Raw genomic sequence first — 11,775 nt, 5'->3', positions numbered from 1 at the left:
GAGACTCGCGCCAGGGATGAATACTGCTTTCTGTCGTTTCCATGTAAATAAAAGATAAATTAGCATACGATCTAGTTATAGTTATAACGTTAATTAAAGAACTTGAATGGATAACGTTCGCTTTTTTTTTTTGATATTTTACATTCGTCTCGGATCGGTCAGTACATCGTATAATGCAATACAAAATTTGCGCGGTAAAAGTAGAATTAGAATTACGAACACAATTTAATCTATTCGTTTTAAAGTTGAAAAATTTGAGAAAAGGATATGGTTGATTAAAAGAATGACGTTGTTGCAGCATACGATTTTAATTACCATTGAGATATGACTTTTAATCGCACGTATTTCTTATTGTCGTTTATTCTATTTATATCGCTATTTCATTGTTCGTCTTTATCGTTACTACTCGGTGATTGAAATTTCTAGCGCTCTAATCGATACGAACTACTATGTATTTGATTGATTTGTTGTAACAGATACAAAAGGAAGCAGTATCAGTTACGGTCCGGTTAAATTAATTCTGAGAATCCTACACATGTAACGTGCTCTAATTACTACAAATAATATTATTAGAATAGATTATTAAATCGTCCAAATTAATTAACTTATTGACAGATTTAACAATCACATTTAAACACTGCTGACGCGATTCAACGATGTAATATCACATTAATCGAGCGATTCGAACAATGAAAATTCATGGAATCGTCAAATCGTTACAGTTAGATGATACAGTTATACTGTACATGTGAATGTGTGCGTAAGCGTCAGAGGGCGTCCAGGTCTCAGTTGAGACAAAAGACGATTGGAGCCTGTTAGAAGAATCTAGAAGAGTCGGTTGACAACAAGCGTGCGTGCAAGAAGGTTATCGAGGTCTTCGGAGTGTAATATATAAGTATAGCTGTTGTGTGCGAAATAAAGTGAACTATTTGTATTTCCGAATCCTCTCTATACCTTAACAATTTCGTAAAAGTTCGTATATACGCGTGCAATTAATAACGATGAATATTGTATCGAATACTAACTATGTAATATAAATTATAGTTGAAACAATTGAATTCCCTTTTTTTAAAAAACCGAAACGATAGAACGTACAGGTCAACTCGGAACTTCTGAAACGTAATTGCATTTTACCAATATAATCAATCGAAAGTTAAACTATTTTAATCTTCGGCAGTACAATGCTGTTCGTTTTCGTCGAATGCGAACTTGGAGATTACGAAGCGATCGTGAGTACAGACAGATCGACCGTAATCTGACTACGAACTTCTGTATTCGTCGCATAAATCTAGCTTATCTACCAAGCCGCGGTACAGTCTCCACGCCTTCTTGTCCGGCTAGTTTTTGTTTTAACCCGATACGTTCATCCCTTTCTCCGACGATACATACAAACACTTGTCTTTTAACTTTTACTATCTGTTATATACATCGGCCAAAGAAAAGAAGTACTACTACTACTACAAATACTAAAAGCGAGCGTAGTGACAAAGTAATAACAAGAATGGCTTCCCGGGCTCTGGATAGTCCAGAGGATGGGGAGTCATTGGTACTTGCCCTCTTCTATGGCAGTTTGCCGGTCCTCTTCGGCTCGTAACCTCTTCTTTCTTCGGGCGCAATGCCCGCTGAAGTTTCATGTAAGCTCGAGACTTTCAAAATCGCAAACCAAAAAATAAAGTATAAAGGTGAAATAAAAACATAAATCGCGGAAGCTGATCCGAGTGCACATGGATGAACAACGATCATATAGCGATCGTTGTCCGTTTGCATTTGCATGCTCGAGCAATATTAAAGTTCGTTTCGAAAACTACTCGCGATCACGACCGCGAAATTAAAAAAATCGACGGACAAAGCCAGAGACGATGACATGTTTCATTGGTGCCAGCTATACCGTCGATTATTCGAATGAAATTCCCTGAAACAGGTTGGTCACTCGAAAACGCGTCTAACCGATCAGAGGTTCACCTCCACAGCGTGGTTACGCTTAATCGTGTAGCTAATATTACCACGAATTGTGATTGTATTGATACGTCTCCACATTTTTCGTATCTTAAGTTGTAGCGAATGAGAAAAACGACGCAATTCCACAGCCTAACCACACACATACACAATATGGAAAATACGTCGTGCACGATACCCTAACACATGGTCAGCAGCTGAGAAATTTTTGCATTAATTATAGTCATCGTGCCCAATGTCTTTTTCCCATTCAAGTAACACCTGAGCACGTGAATGACATCCTGACAATGGGCACGGCAATTGTTAAATCTGAAAATCCTAATCTAAAAGCATGATTAGTTTGTCTCATTTGTATTTAACGGACTAACGTCCTTTGATTTTACATTTTATTACTTCGTTTTGGATTATAATAACTCTGCTTTATTAATTTAATAAATTACTGAAATTTTAATATTATCAAAAAAGTAACATTAATTGAAAAAAGACTAAGACTCGATGAAATAGAATAATTGTCTCTAAATGCATTACCAAGATAGAAATAATCTTCGGCAATCTCTTCGTCAAAGCACATTTCCAAAAATGCAGAAACAGTGTTACGACCGTTCGCGGAGAGACGCGGTCGCGAGAAAAACGCGTCAGCGAGAGGCGTAAATTCTCGCTACGATTCGGTGAATCGACGCCGCGAAGTAGTCGTTCCCCTGTTTCGGTTAAGATAACAGAGGTGGTTAAATGAATATGACACAGTAGTAAGTTATATTTCACCGTTTATTCCAACAACTTATAACGAAGACAGTTACGCTGATGCGTATGTACGAGATGAGTGAGTGACTGATCTGCGGGTGTGTATACCCGGTGGAAGGACGTTGACCGTTCGAAGGATGTAAAATCAGTACTGTCTTGGGAGACGATGCTGTGTCGGAGGAAAGCTAAGGATGGGTGTGTCTAGCGCACGGGACCATCGGATTTGTTCGTGACGATTTTAGTTAGGAGAGTGAGGGAGTAGGCTTCGTCGTTAATTGGTTAAACGAAGGGTCTTAACCGCCCTCGAGAGAAAGTGGTTAGTGGGAGGAAAGTTGCAGCGTACGTGAGAAAAACTAACTTTCCATTTTCAGCTGTGGTAGACAATAGTCTCTAGAAATTCCTCGGAACCAGATGTTTGTTTCGTTTGAAGGACCTTTTCTAGGAAATCTATGAGATTTATGGAAGGTACTTGAAACTATGGAGGATACGCTGCGAGTATCCGAAGACATCTGGTTGCCATATTGCCCGCGGTGTGTGGCCTGGGCTAGGTAGAGTGTTACGCGACGTAACAAACAGTGTTCAAAATTATTGCTTTGTTTCAAAAATCTGCCTGTCGCGAAGTTTCTTCTTGCACATAAAATTTCACAGATTCTTGTACGGAAAAGAAATAAATTTTAATTCATATTTTAAATTCTACTTACGTTTATAGTATCTGAAGTCAAACAAAAGAATGTGATATATTACAATTAATATTGTCACAAAATGAATGTATCGTTTATTGCATGTATCGTCATTATCATTGAGTAAAAATAGCATCTTTCATTCCAACGAAATCGGAGGGCATCCGATTTTTCCTTCGGTACCTATTATTTATACTAAAATTCATTGCTTAAGATTAAGTGTATTTATGTCATACAAGTATATTCGTCTAGATATTTGCCTTTTGCAAATATTTATACTGAATACTATTATACATATTTGTCAGTACCACGAATATATTCTCAAATTTATATGTTTAAACTAATTATTAAAAAATTAATGATTATAATCGCGATGTGTAAGAAGACCTATCCTGAACTAATAAATAAAGCTATGAAAAAAAATGTTACTACTCACGGGTGTAAAAAATACCCGCGGTCACTATGCTCGCAAAAAATTCCACATAATACAACCAGTCACCTGTGCCGATTCGGACCTTTCATCCTACGACATGATTGAGTGACCGGAGGAACAAAAACGCATGCGACTCACCATTAGAAGCGGAGAAGCGGAAAACGTTCCCATCGACACTGCATTATCTCAGCAAATATCATTTCAAGGACTAACATCAGGCAGGAACTGTCGAAAATCCAATGGTGGAAATGGAGGTTATGAAAAATCTGTTACAAAACAAAACACGATAAGTGATCGCTGATTATTTGGAATGTTGGAGATTGTGAAAAATGGAAATTTATTACACTCGTAACATTAGTAATAATAAAGATTGAAATTCTAATAAACATCCATAAATGTAAAAACTTAAACTCTAATATAAAAGTTTAAAATCTAGAAATCAGAAGTCTAACGATTTTTTAAATATATTAGTCATTTGTTTTATAATTTGGTATTAAGACTTTAACACTTTTTTTATTTTAATAGAAGAATAATCTTAGAAAACCCTAACCTATGAAATTTTGAATCAAATTGTATTTCTTAATCAATAGTATTCAAAGCAAAATATACAGAATACACATAATTCAAGTAAGATATGTGAAGTTACTTACATTCTTGGCTTTTGAGTCACCGTTGGAGTATTCCTAAAAAGACAAAGAAATTCAAGCTGTGATATGTCTATAACAAAACAGAAAATATCATTAATATTGTTAATACACAATAATAAGCATGGAAATTTAACAACAATAAAGACTAAACTCTAATAAGTATATAAATTGAAACTCTAATATAAAAGTTTGAGAATAAAACATTCACTGATTTTTGATACGTATCAGACAGTTTTATTGTACCTTAATGTTAAGATTTTAAGACTTTATTTCAATTAAAAAGGACATTTACAGCTTTCTAAATTATCAATCGTTTTATTGTATAATTAACAATATTTCAAAAAAAATATAATAAATAGAACAAATTGAAATACAATATGTAAAACTACTTACATTCTTGAGCTCCTGCAGAGGCTTTGTTTTCTTGATGCACTGACTCTAGTATCGAAAAAGAATGTTCAAAAGAATATAAAATAAGACCACATTACCACGACCGCAAAAATTATAACCGGCGAACAAGAGCTCTAATGTCGCGTGGAAAATTGTTTGATAAAATTTTACTACTTTCGCGTGTGATTATTTAATTGAATTTAATCAAAACGACCGTGATTTGAAAATATTGAAAAATACTTTTGCGGAGCAAACACTGACTCTACAAACCGCATTGCACGCGGTCACAAATATTCCCTAAAAATAAAGTTGTTTATGGGTGGGGTGGGGTGGAATGGGGAGTAGAAAAGAAGCGAAATATTGTTTCGATGTTTTTCTTCTTTTCTCTATCGAACGTTTATTTAGAAAATACTGCTACTTTTCTTTTACGTATGAAAAATATTAATTTAAAATTATAAGATATTCCTCGATATCGAACAAATGTTTTTACGAGTACCATGAATGCAATGTAAGCATTTGCAAGAATTATACTATGAATGTTCGTTACTAGAATATGAGATATACACTCCACTAATACACTATAATCCCGCGTTATAAACAGTTGAAAATATTTGCAAGAATTCGAAAGTTCACAACTAAATATACTTAAATAATACTACAGAAACGCATGCGAAATCTTGTTTTAAAGTACTTGAGTTTAGTTGCGCGTCACCTCTATCAAAGGAACATATGTTACGAAGTTAAACGATGGTAGAAAATATAGTAATGAATAATGCGAAAAATACACTAATGAAAGTAATAAAGAACCGATGCCACCAATAGGTTTTAATACGTTACAAACCTGACGCAACGTTATCCACGTTATCGGTACGAAATGAGACGACTAAATGACTCCTTGTACCTTAGTTTCGCATAGCAACTTCCAAAGTGGCGATGGAAGGGGGGACACACGAGCCGGTGGCACAAGCAGCTAAGCAGTTAACGATTACACGTTACTAGACAAAGAAATGTATACATCAACAAAAACATTCCTATTCTACGGAGAACTTCCTTTCGAATTACGCAGCAGGAATCTTTCGAATTGCGCAGCACGACTCTTTCTCTACACCGATATTTACAAACATCGTACAATAATTCGTAGCCCTACTGGCAACATCACAGACACATTTGTCTAACTTATTACCTTAGTTACTTTATAATCTTAATTTCGTTAAAGAAAGCAAGATTGAAACAACAGCATGCAGAAAATGAAAAATTACTTAAAATTACCGGTCGGAAATGACCCGCAGAAGAAGGGTTAAGCGCTTTTTAAGTGCGTATTCGCTGTTAATACTAATATAAAAATAATAAAAGAGGAAAGTTATTTATTCCTAAGCGAAAAATGTGGCAAGAGAATAATTTTCTCACGATTAAAAATTTGAAGTCCATTGATATTTTCTCTATAACATTTTTATTATCACGACATAGTATCTGAAATTTTGACCAATCCAATGATTTTTATTCTTAGAAATATCTTGAATACGGAGAATTAAGAAATGTACAGTGAAGGATGTAAATAATGAAAATAAATTATGGCGGAGGAATCAACGAAGGAAAGTTATTTCGCTAATTATTATACGAATGAATATTCAAAATGTCGCGCAACGACTACTAAACTATTTAATAAGCACTAACCTTACAGGGCTAGTCAAATGACTGGTTTAAAGATCTAATTTAAAATTGTACATTTATCGTTATTTCTTTTGTTCATCTAAGTTTAGATGAATTCTTATATTCTCCGATTAATTGATTTCTCAACTTTTAAAACCAGTTATGTGACCGGGCCTGATGACATTAGTGTCAAAAGCCAGCCTGAAATTTTATTCAATTTCTGATCTTCGGCTGATTTTCAGTATTTTGCCACCGACCTTTCACCAGCAATTAGATTTGACAAACAAAATGCAATGTAAGACTTACCAACGTTTAGGCCATGTGGCTTCTAACTGCAACAGACTGCCGCAGCGTTAAATTCAACGATAAATTATGATCCAGAGGAACGTATTAATCCAGATTCCAGAGGATAATACAAATCAACCTTGTTGCGTGTGGTGTAAAAATTTTGATCATCCTGTTCACATCAAGATTGCTCTCAACGCTTATTATTAGTGTTAAAATGCCGATAGCAAAAGAGAATTTGGAATATTAACGAAGACCGAAACAAATAAATACGATTCGTTCGTGAAACAAGTGATTCAAAAATTACTTGCAGTCAAATTCCATCGAATAATAACTAGATAATTGTCCTAACCTCTGTATTCCCTTATTTCATCGCGATATATTTGATGGCTAAATATGAACCACAACCCTAATACTGTCCTTGGAGAAACGGCTAAATACTACAATACAAAGCTCAAACTCTAAACTTATAGGGGAAATCTTCACGTTTATACCGCAGCAACATAGCTCAATAGTGAACCGGCTCCTCTCACTTCACTAAATAATAGGGCGACGGTCCCCTAGACGAGTCAAGTAACTCGGCGGTAAGAACAGAGCATCGCTTGCAGCATTCAAGATTTTCAAGAAGCCAATATGAAGCTAAATCTGTATATCCATTATTAAGAGGGGGGGGGGGGTTAAAGTTTATTCGTACAAAAAAAGGCGTGTTTTGTGAATTTTTTCTGACGATACAGTTAAAATTTCTTTTTTAAAAGCAATAGTACATTAAAGTATGACATTCGAAGAATATTGCATAAAATTTTCGTTTGGGTCTGCAATTTTATCAAGATAAAGAGACCAAAGAGATAAAAGTATGTCAAGAGTAATATATTACAGATATGGTGAGGAAATTCGGTCTTGAAGATGCGGAAATTGCAACTACCCCATTGAAAGCAAAGTTGTTTTGATAACAACCCAAAGGAAAGTCATTGGTTATTCGCCAAAAGGGGCTGACGTGACTGTTACGCCATGCGGCTTACCATAGGTCATATTCTTAACTGTCGATCGCAGCACTATAATGTCGCAGACGGATCGTCGCGTCTGCCCGGCAAACAAACATTGTAGTGGCAAGCGCATGGTTCATTAAGCAGGGCGACTTCCAGAAACGTCGACTCGTGGCCGTTATTTTACCTCGCGTAAAAGAATGTGGCGTGATCCGAACGTAGTGGGGGTCGCCTTCCAGAAAAAACGAAAAAAAATCGAAAGGCGTTCAGAACTTTTCGAGAAGTCGAACCGTCAACACATCTCATATGTCGCGCATTATTTATCAACCAAACGCAGTTACATTTTTTTTTGTTCCATTTATATCTTTCTAGTTAATAAGTTGTTGAAATAAACATTATTTGTGTTAATTCCGTGGAATTTCATTGAACTACCCTTATTATCATAATCGAAATAAGGGGATCGATCAGTTCGTGGCGTCGATTATTTAATCGTAACGGGAACTTACAACTCTCGTTGACGTGCTATCTCGCGATCGCGTCTCTCCGCGAACGGTCGAAACAGTTACCTTAAGGGAACGTCTAACATTGGTCTGTGTTTCAGGGATATTGGTGATGATATAACAGGATATGTCGACTCCGACTGGCGGGGGGGGGGGGGTGTGATGTTGATGATAGAAAATCCAGAACTGGCTTCATATTCAAACTATCGAATGGTGCTATATCATGGGAATCTAGAAAGCAAAAAAGTGTAGCAATTTCCAGCACCAAAGCAGAATACATGGCGCTAACAGAAGCCACTAGAGAAGCCGTATACTTGCGACGATTTCTATGCAAGTTTGATATGATGGCTGAAGAAAGAGCAACCGAAATATATTGTGACAACCTGAGTACAGCCAAATTAGTCCAAAATCCAGTATTCCATGGTCGCACGAAACATATAGACATCCGCCATCAATATATTCGTAAGATTTTCCAAAAAGGAATCATTGGAATTCACTATATGTTAATTTACTAACGAAAAGCTTGGGCAAGCCAAGTGCTCATATAATGACCATTGGTTTGACGAGCATTCGAATTCCGATGAGAGGGGGTGTTGAAAATTACAACGTGAGTTCGTGCTCGCCATCCATATGCAGATGCGTTAATTATAAGAAATAGTAACTAAAGGGTGATCCTAGTTACATTCGATTGATTTAATCGATATGCTTAAGATGCCTTTTTGTTTTTATCCCTAGTTTTTGTAAGCGCGTGCAATAACGGTTTTTTGGCTCAGAACAGTGTGATAGATTTATCCATTCAATAAAATAATAACTATTGTCATCTTACCTCTGAGTATAGAAATAACGACAAAAAGTCATGTCTTCGATTTTGTAAACAGCAAATTTACAAATATCTATCTTTCTGCAAAAGTTGATGATTTCTGACGCACAATGGTGAATGGATTTCTTATCGTGTATGGCTTGTGTTTGTTTGCACATTGTAATTCCTATTTTTATATTAGACTTTTGATCGAGGTATTCATTATCAACGCTCATGTATGTATATTGTTGTGTAAAAAATATTGGATGTTCAACTACTGGTGCCAGAAATGCATGGCTTCTTTTGGTTGGTATGAGGTATACTCGCACTATATCCCATGCCGAATCTGTTAGCAAAGGTACAATTATTTTAAAGAAAACATTACTTGTGACAGCGAATACAGTTAGCCTTGATATATCTAGAATGAATTAATAATTTTTGTATTTCGTTTCTATTGCTGTGTTATACAGGTGATGTCATAATGCTTTCTTATAATTTTCGATAAACAGTACATATTTATAGCGTTGAATATTTCATCGAATGGAATCTGTTAGTAGTCTCTCTTTAGTGGTATTCATCATATATTCGTCAAGTTCTACTCTTACTTCATCGGTTAATTTAATACTGTCGTATTTTATAATTTTGCGTATGAGCGCGATTTGATTTGCAACTATAGTTTTTAATTCGCTTCGTCTCTTCTTCGATCATTTTCATTCGATCATTCAATTATCATTGTTAATTTAACGCTAGCTATCGCCACTATAATACGAATGGCCTGTATACATATTAAATAAATTATAATAAATAACTTATTATTTTTAAATACACCTTGTCTTATTTATTTACACTTTCCTTTGTCTTACGACCTACATCCGCCTTGACTTACGCATTGTTACGTAAAATTCGTGATATAAAAGGAGAAGCTGAGCAATAGCTTAACTTGACTGTCCTTGAAATAAAGTAAAACTCGAGCGAGAACGTAAAATATTTATTGCGGGCGATCGCAACCGCGGGTTCGACCTTTTCGCAATCTACTAGTGATAAAAAGTTCGCGTACAACGCAAATAGCGTGCAAAAGAACGGTATAGAGCATAGAGCGTAGGGTATAGCAGCGTCGCAGAAAAAGAAAAATCAACAGCTTACGAACAACGATACAAATGATCATGGAAGTGCGTTTCTGCTCCCCGGTGTGTTCGGACTATGACAATTTGTCTTTCTGATCTTTCCGACTCGACTGTCGCACCGTTGACTCGACCGTCGGCCTTAAATTGTTTCGCATTTTCTAGAGAACGGACGCTTGAAACTACGTGCTTGCGGTACATTCGATAGCCAGGACAGAGGGATTATTCGTGAGCCTGTTTTCGCCCTGCGAGACGAGAAAATTATTCCCTGATGCAATTGTACGCGGTTTTATGTAACTTTGATTCTATGCGTGAACGATATTTAGCACAGAGGAGACGGATTAAGATAGGTTCCCATAGGTTCCCACGTAGCTAAAATAAAGCAAAAGCGCGCGAAATTAACGGATGACAATGGACAAATTTCTTGGACGATCTACGTTTATTACGGAATGGTTGGCTGCGAGAACCGATATCTATAACATTTAAGTTGTCCGAGAGAGTTTCACGATAAAGGAACAGATCTCTGCCGATACTCTCTATCTAACTATCGTAGCAGATCTGCGTACTTTTGCAAGGTTCTCCCAATTAATACAAATTTCTAACTACCGTAAAATCGAGATATTATACGTCGTAAAGCAAAGATGAGGACAGTGGCGATGACCTCGGAAACGCGAAAAATATCTCAGAAGATAGAATTTTGATGACGCAAACAACAAATGTTCGTGATGGTTTTCCCAATAGCGATTCTGATTCCCCCTTGACGTGTCTGCTCAACGCTACTTCCGGCATCGTGATAACCACCGTAAGACCTAGGACGCCATTACAGCCTCCATTACATCGTATATGTCCTTCTCGCTGTTAATGAAAATCCTATTTGTTAAATTAGACGTTTTCTCGCTTTTAGACAAAGTAAACCGCGTTTCTCACAGATGTTCGACAGATGGTGATGATGCGATATAGTACAACAAAGTGAAATTTTACGCGCGTGAATCTAGCAGGATTATAATGTAACAGGAGCACAACAAAGTGGAAACTTGTAATGAACAAGGAAGAACATACTGCCAAAGAAACTCTTTTTCTCCATTTTCTTTCGTGGAATTATATTTCACTTGCGAGTATTATAGCATGTCTGCCTTTGATACAAAAGTCATAAAAGGTTTACGTATCTACACGTATATTTACACTGTATGAACGAGCATTACAAGCATGCATTATCGACAAATAGATCCACGTTCGAGATAAGAGTTCCTCGTTGATTCTTTCTCATGGTATAAATAACGAGAAATTATCAGGAAGTATGTAATAACGTTACAGTAAAACTACTCGTATTTGTTAATTTTACACGCATGTATAACAGCTACAACGATAATCTTCGTTAAATCTCTCGTCGTTCGTCCAGTCGTATAATGACCGTCGGGTCGAGCCTGGGACGCTACTCCAGTCGCCGACGGGGCCTGGGGGCTCCAAAACCCCTGTGTCGTAATTTTCTTTCCTTTATTAACTTTATCCTTATTTTTAACTTAAGAATGCCCTTTTTCGTAGCCGGTCGTCATAATATCTCACAGTAAACCTTCCAAATATATCTCCTCA

General features: G+C 36.3%; 1 protein-coding gene across 1 annotated transcript in view; it reads right to left on the bottom strand.

Annotated features, from left to right (window-relative positions):
• The window catches only part of LOC143304623 (uncharacterized), a 72,830-nt gene extending 68,764 nt beyond the window's left edge, over positions 1 to 4,066 (bottom strand). The window contains exon 1 of the mRNA XM_076627128.1: positions 3,949 to 4,066. The gene's annotated coding sequence lies outside the window, so the exon portion shown is untranslated. The remainder of the gene's footprint in view (positions 1 to 3,948) is intronic.
• Between the last annotated feature and the right edge of the window lie 7,709 nt (positions 4,067 to 11,775).

The sequence above is a fragment of the Bombus vancouverensis genome, unplaced genomic scaffold (genome assembly GCF_051014615.1).
Source record: "Bombus vancouverensis nearcticus unplaced genomic scaffold, iyBomVanc1_principal scaffold0043, whole genome shotgun sequence".
NCBI lineage: Eukaryota > Metazoa > Arthropoda > Insecta > Hymenoptera > Apidae > Bombus > Bombus vancouverensis.
This window is presented reverse-complemented; position numbering and strand designations above follow the sequence as displayed.